Source organism: Schistocerca piceifrons, chromosome 10, assembly GCF_021461385.2.
Source record: "Schistocerca piceifrons isolate TAMUIC-IGC-003096 chromosome 10, iqSchPice1.1, whole genome shotgun sequence".
NCBI classification, from domain to species: Eukaryota; Metazoa; Arthropoda; class Insecta; order Orthoptera; family Acrididae; genus Schistocerca; species Schistocerca piceifrons.
Window position 1 is genome coordinate 22,223,170 of NC_060147.1, and position 24,046 is coordinate 22,247,215.

The 24,046-nt window shown below is 43.4% G+C and overlaps 1 pseudogene; it reads left to right on the forward strand.

The window, feature by feature from the left end:
* The first annotated feature begins 2,718 nt into the window (after positions 1 to 2,718).
* On the forward strand, positions 2,719 to 2,835 carry LOC124719275 (annotated as a pseudogene).
* The last annotated feature ends 21,211 nt before the right edge of the window (positions 2,836 to 24,046 follow it).

The following is a 24,046-nucleotide window of genomic DNA, read 5'->3' on the forward strand; positions in this document are numbered from 1 at the left end:
CAGTTGCACCTAAGTGTTCTGCCAATGAATCACAGTCTTTGGTTTGCTATACCCACAACATTATGTATGTGATCTTTCCAAGCTAGATTATTTGTAATTGTAATCCCTTACTATTTAGTTGAATTTACAGCCTTCAGATTTTTGTGACTTATTGTGTAACTGAAATTTAGTGAATTTATTTTAGCACTCGTGTGAATAACTTCACACTTTTCTTTATTCAGGGCCAATTGCCACTTTTTGCACCATACAGGTATCTTATATAAATCAATTTGCAATTCATTTTGCTCATCTGATGGCTTTACGAGATGGTAAATGACAGCATCATCAGCAAACAATCTAAGATGGCTACTCAGATTGTCTCCAGTGTTTTGTTAATATAGATCAGGAACAATAGAGGGCCTATAACACTTCCTTGTGGGAATGCCAGGTATTACTTCTGTTTTACTCAGTGGCTTTCCGTCTATTGCTACAAACTGTGACCTTTCTAACATGAAATCATGAATCCAGTTGCACAAGTGAGGCAACATTTCATAGGCACACTGTTTGGTTAGAAGACGCTTGTGATGAACAGTGTCGAAAGCCTTCTGGAAATCTAAAAATATGGAATCAATTTGACATCCCCTGTCGATAGCACTCATTACTTCATGAGTATAAAGATCTAGTTGTGTTTCACAAGAACGATATTTTCTGAATCCGTGCTGACTGAGTGTCAATAAATCGTTTTCTTCATGGTAATTTATAATGTTCAAACACAGTAGATGTTAAAAAACCCTACTGCATATCGACATAACTGATATGGGCCTGTAATTCAGCAGATTACTCCTATTTCCCTTTTTGGGTACTGGTGTGACTTGAGCACTTTTCCAGCCTTTAGGTACAAATCTTTCTATGAGCAAGCGGTTGTATATAATTGCTAATCATGGAGCTCAAACGAACCTGAATGGTATACAATCTTGACCAGAGGCCTTGCCTTCATTAAGTGGTTTAAGCTGCTTTGCTACACTGAGGATATCTACTTCTAAGTTTCTAATTTTGGCAGTTTTTCTTGATCAGAATTCAGGACTATTTACTTCATCTTCTTTGGTGAAGGAGTTTCAGAAAACTGTGTTTGTTAACTCTGCATTAGTGGCACTGTCATCAGTTACTTCAGCACTGTTAAGGTGCAGTGAAGGTGCTGGTTGCATCTTGCCACTGATGTGCTTTATGTAGACCAGAATCTCTCTGGGTTTTCTGCCAGATTCCGAGACAAGAGTTTCATTGTGGAAATTATTAAGAGCATCTTGCTTTGAAGCACGCGCTATATTTCGAACTCTTGCAAAACTTTGCCAACCTTGGGGATTTTGCGTTCTTATAAATTTGGCATTCTTTTTTCATTGCTTCTGCAACATCAATCTGACCCATTTTTTGTACCATGGGGGATCAGTACCATCACTTACGAGGGTGAGTCAAATGAAAACCTTGAATATTTTTTTAAATATTATTTATTGTGCAGAAGTGGTACAAAGCTGAATCACTTTTCAGTCTAATCTCCCCCACACTCAATGCAAGTCCTCCAGCGCTTACAAAGTGCACAAATTCCTTTAGAAAAAAATTCTTTTGGTAGTCTGCGCAACCACTCATGCACTGCGTGGCGTACCTCTTCATCAGAACAGAACTTCTTTCGTCCCATTGCGTCTTTGAGTGGTCCAAACATGTGAAAATCACTTGGGGGCAAGGTCGGGTGAGTATGGTGGATGAGGAAGACACTCAAAATGCAGGTCTGTGATTGTTACAACTATTGTGCGGGCAGTGTGGGGCCTTGCATTGTCATGTTGCAAAAGGATGCCTGCTAACAGCAATCCACATCGCTTTGATTTGATTGCAGGCCGTAGATGATTTTTTAGGAGATCTGTGTATGATGCACTGGTGACAGTGGTCCTAGACATGTAATGCTCCAAAATGACGCCTTTTTCGTCCCAAAAGAGAGTCAGCATAACCTTCCCTGCTGATGGTTGTGTTCGAAACTTCTTTGGTTTTGGTGATTAGGAATGGCGCCATTCCTTGCTCGCTCTCTTCGTTTCCGGTTGGTGGAATTTAACCCAGGTTTCGTCCCAAGTAACGATTCTTGCAAGGAAACCATCACCTTCTCGTTCAAAGCGCCGAAGTAGCTCTTCACAAGCATCAACACATCATTCTCTCATTTCAGGAGTCAGCTGCCGCGGCACCCATCTTGCAGACACTGTGAAACTGGAGTACATCATGCACACTGTGGTGTGCTGACCCGTGACTAATCTGTAAACATGCTGCAATGTCATTCAGTGTCACTCGGCGGTTTTCCTTCACTATGGCTTCAACTGCTGCAATGTTCTGTGGAGACACAACTCATTGTGCCTGACCTGGACGAGGAGCATCTACCACTAAAGTCACACCATTTGCGAACTTCCTACTCCATTCGTAGACTTGCTGCTGTTACAAACATGCATCACCGTACTGAACCTTCATTCGTCGATGAATTTCAATAGGTTTCACACCTTCACTAAGCAAAAACCGAATAACAGAATGCTGTTCTTCCCTGGTGCAAGTCGCAAGTGGGGTGGCCATCTTTATACTGATACTGCGACAATATGTGTGGATCTGCATTATGCTGCCTCCTACAGGTCATTCTGCACGCTGTTTGTAGCACGCTTACCAACTTACAGGATAATGGCATGAAATTTCGATTTGTTACTACAAATTTATGGCAACGGCCTTGCCGCAGTGGATACACCGGTTCCCGTGAGATCACCGAAGTTAAGCGCTGTTGGATGTGGCCGGCACTTGGATGGGTGACCATCCAGCTGCCATGCGCTGTTGCCATTTTTCGGGGTGCACTCAGCCTCGTGATGCCAATTGAGGAGCTACTCGACCAAATAGTAGCGGATTTGGTCAAGAATACCATCATAACGACCAGGAGAGTGGTGTGCTGACCCCACGCCCCTCCTATCCGTATCCTCTTCTGAGGATGACACGGTGGTTGGATGGTCCCGGTTGGCCACTCGTGGCCTGAAGCCGGAGTGCTTTTTTATTACAAATTAAAGGTTTTCATTTGACTCACCCTCGTATTAATTTATGTGGTACATATATCTCTCAATTGCCGTCGATACTATCTCTCTGAAATCGTTTCCATATCTTTTTTATGCTTACATGATTAGATCAGAAGAAGTGGAGATTGTCTCTTAAAAAGGAGTTAAGAGCACTTTTATCAGTTGTTTTAAACAGATGTACTTTGTGTTTGTTTTTGATAGTTGTGGGTGTTACGGTATTCAGCCTAGCAGCAACTGCCTTGTGGTCACTAATCCCTGCATCCGTCACGATAATCCCTATTTGTCCAGAATTGTTTGTTGCTAACAGGTCAAGTATGCTTTTGCAACCATTTACGTTTCGTGTGGGCTCATGAACTAGTTGCTCAAAATAATTTCCTGGAAAGCATTCAGTACAATTTCAGATGATGTTTTATGCCTACTGCTGGCTTTAAACGTATAATTTTTCCAGCATATCGAGAGTAGATTGAAATAACCATTGACTATAATTGTATGAGTGGAGTACCTATTTGAAATGAGACTCAAGATATCTTTGATCTGTTCAGCAACTATATCTTCTGAGTCAGGGTGTCAGTAAAATGAACCCATTAATAGTTTTGTCCGATTGTCAAATATAAACTCTACCCATACTATTTTGTACGAACTATCTACTTCAATTTCACTACAAGGTAAACTACTTCTGACATCATATCTCTGCCTTAGATTCTTGAGAATTGTAATAGATTTCTCACGACTCTTAGACAAATTCCCATCCTGAAGTACTATACTTCCTGTCCCTACAAGAACGTTCCATCTTTGCAGCCAAGTGTTAGTTATTTTATTATCAATTCACGTATTCACTGTGTTTAAATTGTAAGCTGTTAGTTACTCAGTTAGAACAATATAAACACTCTGAACACAATGGGAAGCAATCAATACGAGTAAGGCAGGCAAGTGGAGCAGAAAAGGGTAGGTGAACACAATAAAATGATCACATGCCATTATTGGCTGGTGAACACAGTAAGTCAAATGACTATAAATGGCAGAATTTTTCAGTTGATCTGCCTGACCGTTCACACACAGCAATATGACTGCACTCACTGTATATTCGTAAGACAAAAATGACAATGTAATATTGTTACCAAATGCCAAAGCTGCAACTAATGTATTTCAAGTATGTTAAATTTGTTTTTGTGGTTTTGTAGCATGCTACAAGACCACACAGATTGTTGTTGCAGCACCTTAAATTTGTTTTTAGTACTTTTCATAACAATAACAACTTCAGTGTTTCAGGTTCCAGAGGGCCATTACTGGAAGCCAGTTGTTACAGGCTGAAAAATTTAATGAACCTTATATTTTGATCCTAATGCACCGCTAAGTGAACTCAATCAATTACACACAAAGTACTGACCCCTTTCTTAAATCCTTTTCACATAACATTATTACACTTACCTTACCTGTAAGCTTTTTGATGTTTTTTCCTATGAAAACTCTTCCACAGAACAAATAACTTCATTGTACAAAGTCATACCAAGAGTGCAGAACTCTGATGCAGCTGCTAACTGGCTCAACACAGTTGGAGTCACAACGAAATTCAGTAAACTTCCAGGGACTGTGGTTTGTCATCGCCTCAAGTTTCAAGGTGGATGAAACTGGTAAAGGGCCGGGAAAAATGAACAATGAATCCTGCTCTAGCTGGCCCTTGACCAGTGAGAGTTATGAGAACATGTCATATTCGTGCTCTCTAACATTGATTGACATATGAGCGTACTGACAACAGCAGAGACTCAGTATTCGAAAAACCACTGTGCCAATCATTAGCAACAAATTGGGGACCACCTCAGTATACACCTTCTGCATAGTGAAATTGTTAAGCAACACAGTGGTAATCAACTGAATTTTTAGAATGTGTGCAAAATGAACCCCATTTTGAACAATGTTATTATTAATGACAAAATGTCAGTCTGACTATATGATCCTCACTCAATCTGACAATTCTGAAAAGCACACTTCCGAGTACTCATGAGAGTGCAGATTAGCAAGTATACTGTGACATGTAGGCAATGACGCCACCTATTTTATATCTTCCTCCTCCTGTAAGGATGAAGCTCGTGGTCAGCACTGCCCGATGTCATGTGACACTGCGTGTGCTAGAGGGCGCAGTGTGAGGTGGAGCGAGGTGTGGCAGCCGGAATGGAGATGGACAATACCGAATTTGGCCAGACTGTGGCTTGTGGGCTGTGCCCATACTGCTGGTCTCTGGAATCATGTGTCCAATCTGTCTATATGTCTGGGTGGTTTGTCAAAACAGCTCCAACAACTGTGTGTAACAGATGTAGTCTGAGGTATGCATTAGCCCTGGCTGAATATTGTTTATCTTGTGGAGCAATTCATTGTTCTTCAGACTTGAGTGGAGTACACATGTCATAGCTTAAAGTAAGACATCTCTGAAGTTGTGTAACTTCCAATAGACACAACTGGTGCAGACATGTTGTGATTGTGAGAGGCACTTTGCCTCTTGTCACCATGCAGAGTGCAAGGGAAGATTTGTTTTGTCTTTTAAATCTTAGGGTGCTTGTATGCCTTTTTCTGAATGGTTTAATTCATAAAGTATTCAAGGTGACAATGTATTTGACAGAATCATTTTAATGCACCCATGTTATTTGCCTGTCATGGATTTTTGAAGCCCACGCATTTCAAAGCGTTGGTTGCAATCTAAAATGATTTCACCAAGACTGATTTGCCGAGTGCTTGACATGATGATTTTCCAAAAATAGTCTTTCTAATGCACTAATGTTAATTATTAGTTTTCCACTTTGAGAACTGTTACTTTTCAAAACTTTCATTAAATTGATTTCTCATGCTTATGAAAGTAATCCTGTAAGAGGAGGGTGTAATTCTGTGGCCTGTTGGCTAGTTTCTTCTTAATGTCAGTTGAATATTTTTCTGCTGTGTGTGTGTCTTCTTCAATTATTTGTGTGCTACTGAGAAAACTTATGATAGATACATTGACAAACTGTTTGGATCTGCTATATTATTGATTATTAGATTATATTTTATAATGGCTCAGGTACTCACTCTAATGTACACTATGTGACCAAAAGTATCTGGACACCCCCAAAACATACGTTTTTCATATTAGATGTATTGCGCTGCCACCCACTGCCAGGTACTCGATATTAGCGACCTCAGTAGTTACATTATACATCATGAGAGAGTAGAATGGTTAGCTCTACAGAACTCACGGACTTTGAACGAGGTAAGGTGATTGGGTGTCACTCGTGTCATGCGTCTGTAAGCGAGATTTCCAAACTCCTAAACATCCATTGGTCCACTGTTTCTGATGTGATAGTGAAAACAAAGATGAGGTGACTTACCGAACAAAAGCGCTGGCAGGTCGATAGACACACAAACAAACACAAACACACACACAAAATCTTTCCTCCCCCACATCCACACCGGCTGTTCAGAGCATCCTCCTACAGGCCAACCGTAAATTAGAACAACATGCCACCCTCCACCTCAAAAAACTATCCAATCTCCTGGTTTCCCACCTCCGGAAAGGCAACTCACTCACCCTTCACAACCTTTCCAGCAAACCTCAACCTCCTCTCATTGCACACAAACCCAGTCTCTCCCATCTACTCAATCTCCCACTTCCAGCTCCACTCCCTCCAAAACCTCAAAATTCCGATCAACACAATCTGGAACCACAACACCCTAATTCAGTAGTTAACCTTTCCTCCAAACCTCTCTCCCAATCCGAAACCTCTGTCCTATCCAAAGGCCTCACCTTCAGCCCCACTCCCAGATTCAACCAAACAGCCCTCGTCAAAGATTTACTGTCCTACACCCGTACTCTCTGCTGGAAGTATCACTTTGCCACGAAGAAAAATGATCCTAATCCTACTCCTAATGATCCGACTCCTCAAGACACCATCCAAATTGAACCCTGCCTGGAACAGTTCCGTCCTCCGTCACAGCGGGACCCACCTCCTCTTCCTCAAAATCACCCTCTCCAAACCTTCCAGGAATTTCTGACTTCCAGCCTTGCATCTCAATCCTTCTTAAAAAACCTTAATCCTACACCCAACATCACCACTGCTGAAGCCCAGGCTATCCGTGATCTGAAGGCTGACCGATCCATCGTCATTCTTCCGGCGGACAAGGGTTCCACGACCGTGGTACTTGATCGTCGGGAGTATGTGGCTGAGGGACTGCGTCAGCTTTCAGACAACACCACATACAAAGTTTGCCAAGGTAACCCCATTCCCGATGTCCAGGCGGAGCTTCAAGGAATCCTCAGAACCTTAGGCCCCCTGCAAAACCTTTCACCTGACTCCATCAACCTCCTGACCCCACCGACACCCCGCACCCCTACCTTCTACCTTCTTCCTAAAATCCACAAACCCAATCATCCCGGCCGCCCCATTGTAGCTGGTTACCAAGCCCCCACAGAACGCATCTCTGCCTACGTAGATCAACACCTTCAACCCATTACATGCAGTCTCCCATCCTTCATCAAGGACACCAACCACTTCCTTGAACGCCTGGAATCCTTACCCAATCTGTTACCCCCGGAAACCATCCTTGTAACCATTGATGCCACGTCCTTATACACAAATATTCCGCACGTCCAGGGCCTCGCTGCGATGGAGCATTTCCTTTCACGCCGATCACCTGCCACCCTACCTAAAACCTCTTTCCTCATCACCTTAGCCAGCTTCATCCTGACCCACAACTTCTTCACTTTTGAGGGCCAGACATACCAACAATTAAAGGGAACAGCCATGGGCACCAGGATGGCCCCCTCGTACGCCAACCTATTCATGGGTCGCTTAGAGGAAGCCTTCTTGGTTACCCAAGTCTGCCAACCCAAAGTTTGGTACAGATTTATTGATGACATCTTCATGATCTGGACTCACAGTGAAGAAGAACTCCAGAACTTCCTCTCCAACCTCAACTCCTTTGGTTCCATCAGTTTCACCTGGTCCTACTCCAAATCCCATGCCACTTTCCTTGACGTTGACCTCCACCTGTCCAATGGCCAACTTCACACGTCCGTCCACATCAAACCCACCAACAAGCAACAGTACCTCCATTATGACAGCTGCCACCCATTCCACATCAAACGGTCCCTTCCCTACAGCCTAGGTCTTCGTGGCAAACGAATCTGCTCCAGTCCGGAATCCCTGAATCATTACACCAACAACCTGAAAACAGCTTTCGCATCCCGCAACTACCCTCCCGACCTGGTACAGAAGCAAATAACCAGAGCCACTTCCTCGTCCCCTCAAACCCAGAATCCCCCACAGAAGAACCACAAAAGTGCCCCACTTGTGACAGGATACTTTCCGGGACTGGACCAGACTCTGAATGTGGCTCTCCAGCAGGGATACGACTTCCTCAAATCCTGCCCTGAAATGAGATCCATCCTTCATGAAATCCTCCCCACTCCGCCAAGAGTGTCTTTCCGCCGTCCACCTAACCTTCGTAACCTGTTAGTTCATCCCTATGAAATCCCCAAACCACCTTCCCTACCCTCTGGCTCCTATCCTTGTAACCGCCCCCGATGCAAAACCTGTCCCATGCACCCTCCCACCACCACCTACTCCAGTCCTGTAACCCGGAAGGTGTACACGATCAGAGGCAGAGCCACGTGTGAAAGCAACCACGTGATTTACCAACTGACCTGCCTACACTGTGATGCATTCTATGTGGGAATGACCAGCAACAAACTGTCCATTCGCATGAATGGACACAGGCAGACAGTGTTTGTTGGTAATGAGGATCACCCTGTGGCTAAACATGCCTTGGTGCACAGCCAGCACATCTTGGCACAGTGTTACACCGTCCGGGTTATCTGGATACTTCCCACCAACACCAACCTATCCGAACTCCGGAGATGGGAACTTGCCCTTCAGTATATCCTCTCTTCTCGTCATCCGCCAGGCCTCAATCTCCGCTAATTTCAAGTTGCCGCCACTCATACCTCACCTGTCTTTCAACAACTTCTTTGCCTCCACACTTCTGCCTCGACTGACATCTCTGCCCAAACTCTTTGTCTTTAAATATGTCTGCTTGTGTCTGTATGTGTGGATGGATATGTGTGTGTGTGCGAGTGTATACCTGTCCTTTTTTCCCCCTAAGGTAAGTCTTTCCGCTCCCGGGATTGGAATGACTCCTTACCCTCTCCCTTAAAACCCACTTCCTTTCGTCTTCCCCTCTCCTTCCCTCTTTCCTGATGAGGCAACAGTTTGTTGCGAAAGCTTGAATTTTGTGTGTGTGTTTGTGTTTGTTTGTGTGTCTATCGACCTGCCAGCGCTTTTGTTCGGTAAGTCACCTCATCTTTGTTTTTATATATAATTTTTCCCACGTGGAATGTTTCCTTCCATTATATTGATATCATTAATTTGAATCCAACAATTACGTTTGTTATTGTCACTGTTCCATTTCGAAATCTTTTCTGTCGTCTTATTTTCCTCTTTCTGTTTTTGCCAGTAGTTTCACTTTGTATTCACCTTCTCCTTTTTACCGTAATCTGCTATACTATTTTATCCCGCCTATATATATACTCAACAATACGTAACCCACTTCCAAACCATAACCAAAAAAATTTTTTTTTTTTTTTTTGCCGCTTTCAGCACTACCGCCGCTATAATATCCACCGTTTCTAGTTCACAAACAGCTCCTTTCACCTTTTAAACAACCATTTCGGCCAGTTCTAATAACTTTCGCTTTATTTCCATTTCCGTTTTTCCCATATCACCGATCATTTTTAGCCGCTTCCCACAGGTTTTAACGCCATTATTTCTTCGTCAGACAATTGTTAGCCTCATTTTCATAATCTGCCACCACAATACCACTCCTTTTAGTATACTACACGCAGTTTTTTCGAAATTTTCCCGAATTTCTCCGTCCTTTAACGTGTTTTGGCGGCAACACAACCACCTAACCTTTATGCACATCGTTGTCTACCAACCCAAGTCCAACATAGCCCAGCTGTAACCAACACCTTTTCGCCTTTTTTCATTCCAGATCTCCAGTTTCTTTCCGGTTCACCTTTATCTCTCCCCATATATTTTTATTTTCATTTTCATTTCACCTCAGGTTACACTTTCCACCTTCTAACACCATGTCACCCTCACAACACCCCCACAATGACCCCATTAAGTTTTATTTACATTCCCTCCGCAAACATGCCTTCGCCCTAGCCAGATTACGCTCGCATATTTTATTTTCTCAGGCTTGTCTGACATTTGGCATTACCCCCAAAGGCCTCACACTCAAAGTTCCCATCTCTGGCTGCAACCCTTCCTTCCATCAGTCCCTATACCAGTTCCAAACTGAACAATCCATTGCCCTCACCCACCTAATCCTTTACCTACACATCAACTCAGCCAATGAACACACCCGTCAACTCCTATCCTTAATAAAAGTCCTAATCTTTCCTCCCCCACATCCACACCGGCTGTTCAGAGCATCCTCCTACAGGCCAACCGTAAATTAGAACAACATGCCACCCTCCACCTCAAAAAACTATCCAATCTCCTGGTTTCCCACCTCCGGAAAGGCAACTCACTCACCCTTCACAACCTTTCCAGCAAACCTCAACCTCCTCTCATTGCACACAAACCCAGTCTCTCCCATCTACTCAATCTCCCACTTCCAGCTCCACTCCCTCCAAAACCTCAAAATTCCGATCAACACAATCTGGAACCACAACACCCTAATTCAGTAGTTAACCTTTCCTCCAAACCTCTCTCCCAATCCGAAACCTCTGTCCTATCCAAAGGCCTCACCTTCAGCCCCACTCCCAGATTCAACCAAACAGCCCTCGTCAAAGATTTACTGTCCTACACCCGTACTCTCTGCTGGAAGTATCACTTTGCCACGAAGAAAAATGATCCTAATCCTACTCCTAATGATCCGACTCCTCAAGACACCATCCAAATTGAACCCTGCCTGGAACAGTTCCGTCCTCCGTCACAGCGGGACCCACCTCCTCTTCCTCAAAATCACCCTCTCCAAACCTTCCAGGAATTTCTGACTTCCAGCCTTGCATCTCAATCCTTCTTAAAAAACCTTAATCCTACACCCAACATCACCACTGCTGAAGCCCAGGCTATCCGTGATCTGAAGGCTGACCGATCCATCGTCATTCTTCCGGCGGACAAGGGTTCCACGACCGTGGTACTTGATCGTCGGGAGTATGTGGCTGAGGGACTGCGTCAGCTTTCAGACAACACCACATACAAAGTTTGCCAAGGTAACCCCATTCCCGATGTCCAGGCGGAGCTTCAAGGAATCCTCAGAACCTTAGGCCCCCTGCAAAACCTTTCACCTGACTCCATCAACCTCCTGACCCCACCGACACCCCGCACCCCTACCTTCTACCTTCTTCCTAAAATCCACAAACCCAATCATCCCGGCCGCCCCATTGTAGCTGGTTACCAAGCCCCCACAGAACGCATCTCTGCCTACGTAGATCAACACCTTCAACCCATTACATGCAGTCTCCCATCCTTCATCAAGGACACCAACCACTTCCTTGAACGCCTGGAATCCTTACCCAATCTGTTACCCCCGGAAACCATCCTTGTAACCATTGATGCCACGTCCTTATACACAAATATTCCGCACGTCCAGGGCCTCGCTGCGATGGAGCATTTCCTTTCACGCCGATCACCTGCCACCCTACCTAAAACCTCTTTCCTCATCACCTTAGCCAGCTTCATCCTGACCCACAACTTCTTCACTTTTGAGGGCCAGACATACCAACAATTAAAGGGAACAGCCATGGGCACCAGGATGGCCCCCTCGTACGCCAACCTATTCATGGGTCGCTTAGAGGAAGCCTTCTTGGTTACCCAAGTCTGCCAACCCAAAGTTTGGTACAGATTTATTGATGACATCTTCATGATCTGGACTCACAGTGAAGAAGAACTCCAGAACTTCCTCTCCAACCTCAACTCCTTTGGTTCCATCAGTTTCACCTGGTCCTACTCCAAATCCCATGCCACTTTCCTTGACGTTGACCTCCACCTGTCCAATGGCCAACTTCACACGTCCGTCCACATCAAACCCACCAACAAGCAACAGTACCTCCATTATGACAGCTGCCACCCATTCCACATCAAACGGTCCCTTCCCTACAGCCTAGGTCTTCGTGGCAAACGAATCTGCTCCAGTCCGGAATCCCTGAATCATTACACCAACAACCTGAAAACAGCTTTCGCATCCCGCAACTACCCTCCCGACCTGGTACAGAAGCAAATAACCAGAGCCACTTCCTCGTCCCCTCAAACCCAGAATCCCCCACAGAAGAACCACAAAAGTGCCCCACTTGTGACAGGATACTTTCCGGGACTGGACCAGACTCTGAATGTGGCTCTCCAGCAGGGATACGACTTCCTCAAATCCTGCCCTGAAATGAGATCCATCCTTCATGAAATCCTCCCCACTCCGCCAAGAGTGTCTTTCCGCCGTCCACCTAACCTTCGTAACCTGTTAGTTCATCCCTATGAAATCCCCAAACCACCTTCCCTACCCTCTGGCTCCTATCCTTGTAACCGCCCCCGATGCAAAACCTGTCCCATGCACCCTCCCACCACCACCTACTCCAGTCCTGTAACCCGGAAGGTGTACACGATCAGAGGCAGAGCCACGTGTGAAAGCACCCACGTGATTTACCAACTGACCTGCCTACACTGTGATGCATTCTATGTGGGAATGACCAGCAACAAACTGTCCATTCGCATGAATGGACACAGGCAGACAGTGTTTGTTGGTAATGAGGATCACCCTGTGGCTAAACATGCCTTGGTGCACAGCCAGCACATCTTGGCACAGTGTTACACCGTCCGGGTTATCTGGATACTTCCCACCAACACCAACCTATCCGAACTCCGGAGATGGGAACTTGCCCTTCAGTATATCCTCTCTTCTCGTCATCCGCCAGGCCTCAATCTCCGCTAATTTCAAGTTGCCGCCACTCATACCTCACCTGTCTTTCAACAACTTCTTTGCCTCCACACTTCTGCCTCGACTGACATCTCTGCCCAAACTCTTTGTCTTTAAATATGTCTGCTTGTGTCTGTATGTGTGGATGGATATGTGTGTGTGTGCGAGTGTATACCTGTCCTTTTTTCCCCCTAAGGTAAGTCTTTCCGCTCCCGGGATTGGAATGACTCCTTACCCTCTCCCTTAAAACCCACTTCCTTTCGTCTTCCCCTCTCCTTCCCTCTTTCCTGATGAGGCAACAGTTTGTTGCGAAAGCTTGAATTTTGTGTGTGTGTTTGTGTTTGTTTGTGTGTCTATCGACCTGCCAGCGCTTTTGTTCGGTAAGTCACCTCATCTTTGTTTTTATATATAATTTTTCCCACGTGGAATGTTTCCTTCCATTATATTGATGTGATAGTGAAGTGGAAATGTGAAGGGACACGTGCAGCACAAAAGCGTACAGGCGACCTCGTCTGTTGACTGACACAGACTGCCGACCGTTGAAGAGGGTCATAATGTGTAACAGGCAGACATTTATCCAGACCATCACACGGGAATTCCAAACTGCATAAGGATCCACAGCATGTACTACGACAGTTAGGCGGGAGGCGAGAAAACTTGGATTTAATGGTCGAGCTGCTGCTCATAATCCACACATCATGCCGATAAATACCAAACGACACCTGATTTGGTGTAAGGAGCATAAACGTTGGACGATTTAACAGTGGAAAAACGTTGTGTGGACTGACAAATCACAGTACACAATGTGGCGATCCAATGGCAGTGTATGGATATGGCGAATGCGCAGTGAACGTCATCTGCCAGCGTGGGTAGTGCCAACAGTAAAATTTGGAGGTGGCAGTGTTAAGGTGTGGTCGTGTTTTTCACAGAGGGGCCTTGCACCCCTTGTTGTTTCGCATGGCACTATCACAGCACAGGCCTACATTGATGTTTTAAGCACCTTCTTGCTTCCCACTGTTGAAGAGCAATTTGAGGATGGCGACTGAATCTTACAATACAATTGAGCCCCTGTTCATAATGCACAGCCTGTGGGGGAGTGGTTACATGACAATAACATCCCTGTATTGGACTGGCCTGCACAGAGTTCTGACCTGAATCCTATAGAACACCTTTTGGATGTTTTGGAATGCTGATTTCATGCCAGGCCTCACCAGCTAACATTGATACCTCTCCTGCCATTCTCCAAGAAACCTTTCAGCACCTGACTGAACGTATGCCCGCGAAAGTGGAAGCTGTCATCAAGGCTAAGGGTAGGCCAACACCATACTGAATTCCAGCATTACCTATGGAGGACACCACGAACTTGTATGTCATTTTCAGCCACATGTCCAGATAATTTTTTCACATAGTGTATCAGTGTGTTCCAAGTCTGATCTGTATTTAGAAAGTGCTATTTTATTGTTGTTTTCTTAAGATTGTCTGAACTTGGTATATCTGAATAAATGTATTTCAAAACTGTATCCCAACTCATGCTCAATCAATCACTCTGCATCTTTACATCCACCTTCCCATTACAATATAGAGAAACCCATGTTAATTGTCTGTTTCTACAGGATATGAGTCACAAAAAGCCTGTATTCTAAGGGAAAATTCCTGACTAGTGCTCAAAAGATTAAGAAAATGGGCTGTCCAAAAGTGAAAGCAAATTAGAAACACCTTTCAGATGCATGATGACAATGCTTGCAGCCACACCAAGTGTTCCTGGCCGAGTGAGAAACTTGGCAACATTGCCCCATCCCCCACTACGTGGCTGACATGGCTCTGGTGGACTTTTCCCTGTTCTCAGAATCAAAATCAGCCTGAAAGATGTTAGTCTTGAAATCGCCTAAGTTATCCAAATTGCCATGACAGAGGTTCTAAACAAGGTTCCTGTCTGTCTTCCAGGATGCATACAGTGCAGGACACTTACTGCGAAGTATGTAGATGGAAAGGGGAATACAAAGAGCAATTTTGAACATTTACATCATCATGATGCCAATTTTGTTTTGAGTCTAACTGAATCAGTTCTTGCACTGTATACGAAAAACACCAATATTGTACTACGCATTAAGTACTGCACACATTTCGTAACTACAACAACATAGGAAATTGTTTCTCAGCTATGTGTGTAACAAGTCACCAGCATGCTAAAGTAAAACTGCACTTGCCAGATAAACATCTAAATAAAAGTGACAGTGTCCAATAGATTAACATAGTCTGAAAGTCCATGAAGACAAAAAGGTAAAAAGTCAAAGATAAATCAGCAAAGGGATAGTGCCTTAAACTTTTCGTAAGTAGTCTTTAATGGCTGCTTCTGCCTCTTCACTTACAATTTGACTATTTCCACATTCCTGAAGACTCTCTTACATGACATGTCAATGAATGATTACCATTTCAGAAAGTTTTTAAGTTTTTACAGTTGCCAAAAATATGCAACATTACTGCCCAAGGGCACAAAATGTTTCTATACATTTCTAACACTTCTGTAGCGTAAAAAATCTTAAAGCCTTTTCAGCTCAATGCCACTGGTACATTCACTGACAGAGCAAAGAAACTGGTACATCAGCCTAATAACACATACGGCCCCCATGAGCATGCAGATGTGCCGCAACAAAATGTGGTATGCACTCAACTAGTGTCTGAAATAGTGCTGGAGGGAACTGATACCAGGAATCCATAAGAGTACAAGGAGGTGCAGATCTCTTCTGAACAGCACATTGCAAGGTATCCCTGATATGCTCAATAATGTTCATTTCTGGGGAGTTTGGTGGCCAGCAGAAGTGTTTAAATTCAGAAGAGTGTTCCTGGAGTCACACTGTAGCAATTCTGGACGTGTAGGGTGTCGCACTGTCCTGCTGGAATTGCCCAAGTCCATTGAAATGCGCAATAGGATGGATGGATGCAGGTGATCAGACATAATGCTTACAATGCTTACCTACGTGTCACCTATCAAGAGTCGTATCTAGATGTATCATGGATCCCATATCACTTCAACTTCACATGCCCCACACCATTACAAGCCTCCACCAGCTTGAACTGTCCCCTGCAGACATGCAGGATCCATGGACTCATGAGGTTGTCTCCATACCCATACATGTCCATCTGCCAGATACAATTTGAAACAAGACTCGTCTGACCAGGCAACACATGTTTCCAGTTATCAACAGTCTGATATCAGTGTTGATGGGTCCAGGTGAGGCATAAGGCTTTGTGTCATGCAGTCATCAAGGGAACACAAGTGGGCCTTCGGCTACAAAAGCCCATATCGATAATGTTCTGTTGTATGGTTCGCATGCTGACACTTGTTGACGGCCCAGCATTGAAATCTGCAGCAATTTGCAGAAGGGTTGCGCTTCTATCACACTGAATGATTCTCTTCAGTTGTAGTCGGTCCGATTCTTGCAGGATCTTTTTCTGGCTGCAGCGATCTCGGAGATTTGATGTTTTACCGGATTCCCGATATCCATGATACACTTGTGAAATGATCATACGGGAAAATACCCACTTCATCACTACCTCAGAGATGCTATGTCCCATTGTTCATGCACAGACTGTAACACCAGGTTCAAACTCACCTGATCTTGATAACCTTCCAGCAGTAACTGATCTACAGACACTTGTTATCTTATGTAGACATTGCTGACCACAGTGCTGTATTTTGCCTGTTCACACATCTCTGTATTTGAATATGCATGTCTATATCCGTTTCTTTGGCACTTGAGTGTATGAGAATCGTGGAAAGTCTGGATCACAAACACAAAATAGCTCGTTTGTGACAATGAACGCTGGGCTACTGCCAAAAATGCTTCCATTATGTCACTCATGCACAATTTGTTAACTACATGCTAAACTCCTGAAGCACACCTGACACTGAAGTGAAGATTACATGAGCTTCCTAATAACAATAAGGATTCAACTCCAGTTCACAAGAGAATACAGCTTTACAGCTACTGGAAACTTGTGGTTAGATTAGGTTTGTATACACAAACCTCTGCACTGAGATGATGATACACACAACAGTATTGTATTTAAGAGAGCAACACTGTGAGCACAAAAGAAATACTGGTTGCCAGAGCTATTACTAACACAGAAATGATCCACTGTAGTGCCCCCAGAATTTTATGAAAGTCTGGAGACACTTGTGTTCCAGCCGTTTCGAATACGCGTTATTTTAAAGCAGGGTGTAAGGATGAGCATGGGATACTGCACCCATTTATTGTTTGTGCAGGCGAAACTGGAAGGGAGATAATTCGTCGGCGCTGGCAAGTGTTCAGCGCAACCTGCCAAGAATAAGGAAATACGGCCCGGAAGCTCCGTGTAATGTGGCATTGTATTGTTAAAAAACAAATGGAGAGACTTGAAATAGTGACTGTTTATTAGACGTTGAACTGCAGTTGAGAGTACGTGGACTGGACGTGGATAGTCAGCCACGATAAAAGTTTATGCATTAATTGTGTTCAAAAATGTGCAATTAACTGATTCTGGGTGCCCAGTAATGTGTGGGCTTATGTCATAAAGTTTAGTTCTTTTTTTTTTTTTTTTTTTTTTGTACAAAGTGGAAAGAAATATGTTCTGGTGCATTGAATGATATTCCAAGAGTAGCGTATTTTTTTAAATAACAAGGGAGAGCGAGAGAGTAAAATTTCCCCTTCCCAGCAGTGAAATCTTCGGAGAAGCATCCGGTGCTAGCAGAAGACACCCCGGCGCTGCAAGAAAGCAGAACTAGTATTCTTCAACAAGTGAGTCCACGAAAACACTTCAGCTGTATAGAGAGAGCTTAACATTACACCAGGCCACAGCACCACATCGATTGTGAATGACAGGGATCTTTAACAGAACAGCAAGAGGGAAGGGAACATACATTGGTGTGTAAGCCTTATGAATGAAAGTAGCTTTGGCATGATGAGTCACTGCCAAGTAACACAGTTTAGTGAAACATGGGCCATGCATAGAAAAAACTGCTACAGTATAGGACAGAAGGAACTGAAAGAAAAAGGGCAATGAGACAAACAGAAATGACACTTTTATTCAAAGACAATAATTACATTGGAGTCTTGACTCATTATAGTTTCCTGGATACTAATAACGGCAGAATATGGTTCTTAACAGAGTGTGTGATCACTAATTATGGCAATGTCGGCTCTGCAATGTGCTCCCATGCTGGCCATATGGTTGGTAAGAAATTCTTGTGGAAGGGCATACCATTTCTCCACCAGCAGGGTTGACAATTGCTGGTGGTCATTGGTGTATGTGGACATGCTGGAATACAGCTCCCTAACACAGCCCACATGTATTCAATGGGATTATCATCTGAAGAACAGGCAGGCCAGTCCATTCAACAAATATCCCTTCACTGTGATATGTCTCCTAGCGCTTCTCACACATACTTCACGGAACTTAAGTGATGAGAACCAGGCAGGCCAGTCCAATAGCCAAATATCTCCTGTTCCACGAGCTGCTGCACTTTCACTGTTTGACGTGATTGTGCACTGTCATCCATAAAAATTCATCCTTAACACGATGCAAATGGGGAACGAGCAATAACTCAATGAAGTTGACTGGAGAGTGTACCATTTTCAAAGATTTACGATAGTGTTGAGCATAAGGAATGGACCAACAAGCAGTGGCACTGAACACACTTTTGGAGGACACCCAATTTCAGTCAACACAGGCATTCTGGATGTACACTCATATGGTGAAAGGTGAGAACACCTAATGCACCGAGGAACATTGTCAAACATGACTGTTTTTGTTGTCCAGATACTATGGCGTGGGGATGCATATTGTCACATGGGTGTACTGACTTCCAAATCTACAAACATTGCACACTCATCGGACAATACAGGCCAACAACTTTCGTTTGGACTCACACTTTTGGTCACTGGTCACCACGAGCACTGCATTCCGGTGGTCATCCACAGCCAGGAGAGTTGGAGATTCTTCACACTGCAGACTTGGGACAGGATGATGGCCTGCCATCACAACAGGCTTCGCACACAGGGGGAATGTGCCCCCCCCCCCCCCCCCCCCCCCCCCCCCCCCCCCCCCCCCACACACACACACACACACACACACACACACACACACACACACACACACACACACACACACACACACACACACACAGAGAGAGAACTTGTCTGCCCCCTCCCACCAGGCATCCAGATGCTCCCTTCTCCATATGAGCCTCCTTCCTCGTTTTTACCACCACTTCTTACACCGAGCACTATCTTGCCTACATCACTGGATGGTCAAGCAGGTGCTGTACCAGCTGGCTCCCAAATCTCCCCTCACACCCAATCCTCCAAACACCCCCATGTATCACATTCTGGTGTCAATGCCAGCTGAAGCTAGTGCCTCATCTGCAGGTGCCCCCTGCGACAGCTATCATCGCCGAGGTCATTTCCAACCTTACCTTCTGGCACCAACCGACAGGGGACTTCTCTCTTCTCCAGGAGAGCCCGCTGATGGTGCCCAGAAGAGATGGTAGTCATTTTTCTAGGTGTCATGCACCATCCCATGCTATGGGGGAAGTACATCAGAGGCACACGGTCTCAGAGTTGCCCCGGCAAGGGGTTTGTACTGGTAACTTTTTTGTTACCATATCTACCACACAGGCATCATGTTGGCCATGAGAAAAAGACTTGTGGTGCCAACTCATTACAACTCGACACACCCGGCACCTGGTGGCATAGTTCCGGTCACCGGGCAATGGCAGCATTGCAACGAAGTTGGCGTGCGCAGACCACAGACAGCACCACCTCATGAATCTGACTAGCAACCTACCTATTATAATCCCAGGGAGAGGGCTCTCTTCCTCATTCTGCTATGGTTCCACTTTATGCTCACTTTACTTTGTTCTCAGGAAGCTTGCTAGTTGTTTGGATGCGGCCTAGCTATGTACATGAACTTTGGATGGTACTTAGATTGCTGTTCTCATTAAAATGGTGTGGTTACTCTACACATACTTATTTGCGTAAACTTCAGTTACTCCAAAGAATGTAACAATCTCTTTAAAAATTTGGGATTGAACAATACACAGGAACTTAAACACCTAATGCCATAAACAATAAACAGAAAGTAAATAATGAATACTTACAGAAGAAATTTTAAGGAAGCTGAAGAACAATACCATAAGAAAAGTAATGAAGCAAATGCAATAATAGTAAGATCAGTACATAGTACATCTTGAGAAGCATTTATAAGCAGAGTAGAATACCAATCCGTGGCAGACAAGAAATACCATAAAAATTAATGAAACCACGTTTACAAAGAAAGAGATACCATAAATCTAAACATCTGACTAGATTACCCATCATAAATAATCAAGATACTACCCAGAAATTCAAAGAAGTAGATAATAAAGAACAATTGCAAGGAACAGGTTATATAGAACTGATGAAATTGATAAAGTTTTAAAAAAATGGAAACCGAAAATCACCTGGACTAGACAGGATAAATACCCAATTAATTAAACACAGGAATTATCATAGAATTAAGAATGCTACATTTCCTTAACATGGGCTGGGTAAAATATGAGGACACCAGAGGAAAATAAGAAAGATGAAAGTAATAATACATATAATTACGGAGATATAAGTATTCTGAATATTGCTTACAAAATCTACAGCAAAATATTACATGAAAGGCTATGAAATATCTTGAACTTCAAATAATGGTGGAACAAGTGGATTTCTGAAAGGGAAGATCACACATAGACGATGTTTTCACACTAAAACAGGCAATCCACAAGAGACGAGAATTTACTGGTAACTCCTCTAGCATTTGTGGATGATAAAAAAACATTTAAAGAAATAAGGTATGGGCTATAATGGGTAAAAGAGAAATCCCTACACATCCGATCCAAGTCACAAAAAGACTATGTATAAACAATATAATTAGAATTGGCAGGGGTGCAGATATACAAACAAATCAAGGCATTAAAAAAGGGTGTAGCTTGTCACCAACATTATTCAATATCCACATAGATGAAATGAGCAGAATATGACAAGAGAACAACATCAGGCATAAATATTGGGAGACATTAACATATTAACACAATGTTAACTGCAGATGATCAAGTTATCGTACAAGAAAGTGAAGATGGATAAAAATCTACTCACCAAAAGGCGGCAGAAAATACACATAAAAGAAGGTTATAATAAGACAAGCTTTTGAGCCAGTGGCTGCTCCTTTAGGCAGAACGGTTGACAGAGAAGGAAAAGGGGTAATGGAGAAGGATTGGAGACGTCTGGAAAAAGGGTTAGATTTCAGGAAAATCACCCCAGAACCGCAGGGTCAGGTGCAACTTACCAGAGGCGGTGAGAAGAAAAGAGTGAATGTTGGGGACTGCATCGGACAAGGTTTGAAAACCTGAGAGCTTAAAGGTGGAAGACAGAGTAATATGCAAGACAGAGATTACTGCTTAAACATTGTGAACTGGTTAATATGAGTGAAAAGCTATATGCATTGTACATAACAGAGATGGGAGGGAGGGGTGGCGAAAAACAAACAGGCAAGAAAATGAAAGGTGTAGAAAATTGAGTGAAGGAAGGAGTAGTTATGTGAAGGAATGCTGGGACAGAAGAAATTAATGTAAAGAAAGGCCAGGTGTGTGGTGAGAACCAAGGTCACATTGTAATGAGAGTTCCCACCTGCGGAGTTCTGAGGAATTTGAGTGGGAGGGGGGGAGAGACTCCAGATGGCGCATATGGTGAAACAGGCACAGAGGGTCATGACTGTCATTTTGTAGAGCTGCCAGTACACATCCTCTGCCTATGCCCATTCATCCTAACTGATAATGTGGTGGTACCTATGCTGATGTATAAGGCCGAGCAGTGTTTACATAACAACTGGTGTATGACACATTGCTTCACAGGTAAGTATATGTTTTGCCAGCTACAGGGCTGGTATATGTGGTGGTTGGAGGCTGCATAGGGCAAGTTTAGCAGCATGGATTGTCATGAGGGTAGTAGTCATAGGGTAGGGAGATGGGTGCATTAGAACCATAGGGTCTGACAAGAATATTGCACAGATTTCTTGCCTGTCTATTTTTCACTGCCCTCTCCCACCTCTGTTACGTACAAAGATTTTCACTTATATTAACTTGTGCACAATATTTGAGCAGTAAACTCTGTTTTGCATATTACCCTGTCTTCCACATTTAAGCTCTCAGGTTTTCAAATCTCACCCGGTGCAGTTCCCAACAATCAGTCTTTCCTTCTCATCGCCTCTGGTAAGTCTCCCCTGTCCTGCGGTTCTGGGTGACTTTTTCCAAAATCTACCGCTTTTCCTAGACCTCTCCAGCCAGTCCTTTTCCTTCACCCCTCTCCCTTCCCCTTCAACCCTTCCGCCTAAAGAAGGAGCCACTGGCGCCGAAAACTGCCTAATTAGAACCTCCTTTTATGTGTGTTTCTACCGCCACTTGGCATTACATAAAATAAATGGGGAGTGCACACTACAATCCGACTATATCTATAATTTAAAACTCAAATCAAACCATTGCCTTTTTAAATATTCACCCAGTATGAACAAAAATAGTCCTCAATAATAAAACAGACTGAAAATGTAGCCCAATGAAGTATTTTAAGAACTAACACATCATATGATCAAGATATGAATATACAGGAAAAACTAATACCTACAAGCGTATACGTGGCACAATAAGGAAAACACTTAAGGGTAAAACCAGGAAGGAAAGACAGCTGAAATTTAATAAAGTCAACGCAGTAAACATTTCATAACATGGGGTGGAAAGTTGGGACACTGAGAAAGAATGATTTATGGCAAACAGAAATGGAATTTCTAATATCTGTGAAAGGCTGCACTAGTTAAGACAAAATAAGAAATGGAGTAATAAGGGAAGAATCAGGGATACAACCAATAATGCAAAAGGCAATCATCTACAAAGAAAACTGAAGAGAACACGTAATTCATATGTTGTCACAAAGACTTCATAAATTAGCAATGGATTATAAACCGTGGGGCAAAAGAAGTGTGAGAATACTGAGGATGAGATAGTGAGACCGGAACAGGCCCTATGCCTAACCTTGGAGTGGCTGAAGAAGAAGAAACTCTTGTTGAATGCTGTTTTTTAACGAAACTGGAGTAGGATAAGGAACTGTATCAGTGAAATCTCTGGAGCCTAGTGACCAGAAGTGAAGTGAAGTGAAGGGAAGTACAGCGCGAACTTCAAGGGCACCTAGGCCGCTACAGTAACTGGAGGACCACACACAACTCTGCAATTACTCGGTTCCTCATTCCCATTTTCAAAGTAATGAAGCAAACTGAAAATTAATAAGATCAGTAAATTTAAAATAATTATGTGAACTTTAATTTTATTTTGTATTTAATATTCCTTTTTTTTTCAAATATTCAAAGTAAGAAATGAACTGTCAAGAGGACAAAGTTTATATGCTAGCTTAAATCACACCAAGCAAAATAAGACCGAAAATGCAGAATGGTGCAAGATGGAACATAACAAAGAACACAGGTGGTACAGAACAACCACCTAAAAGTCTAGAGAAAACTTCCTGAGCAGTAAAGATCTTTTAGATACCATATGCAGTGCATCTAGACGCCAATTATTGTGAGCTAGACTTCACAACCTACGTCGTGCTGTCTGCCCAAAACAAGCCCTAGCACCTGGCAACAATCTGGAGTAGAAAATTGGGAAATCCTTTAGATTAAGGAGCACAGTGAGAAAAACAAAATCATCTGTGGCAAGATGGAATCAATGCCTCCATTTTCAGGCATATTTGTTCCCTTATTTTTTCCCCATATATTTCATCATGTACCAGCATATACAGTCAAGGCAGTAGCAAATACTCTTACCTTCAAGAGCGGTCACATATTAGATATTTACTTTCAGTATGTAGTGACAAACTGACCCATGACCTTTGGCAAAAAATGCTTTCTAGTTTAAAAAGATTAGGCAAAGTTTAAAACATTTGTTTTTAATTTGAAGTACTTAATCTGTTCCACAATTCAAGTTGGTATATGCAGTT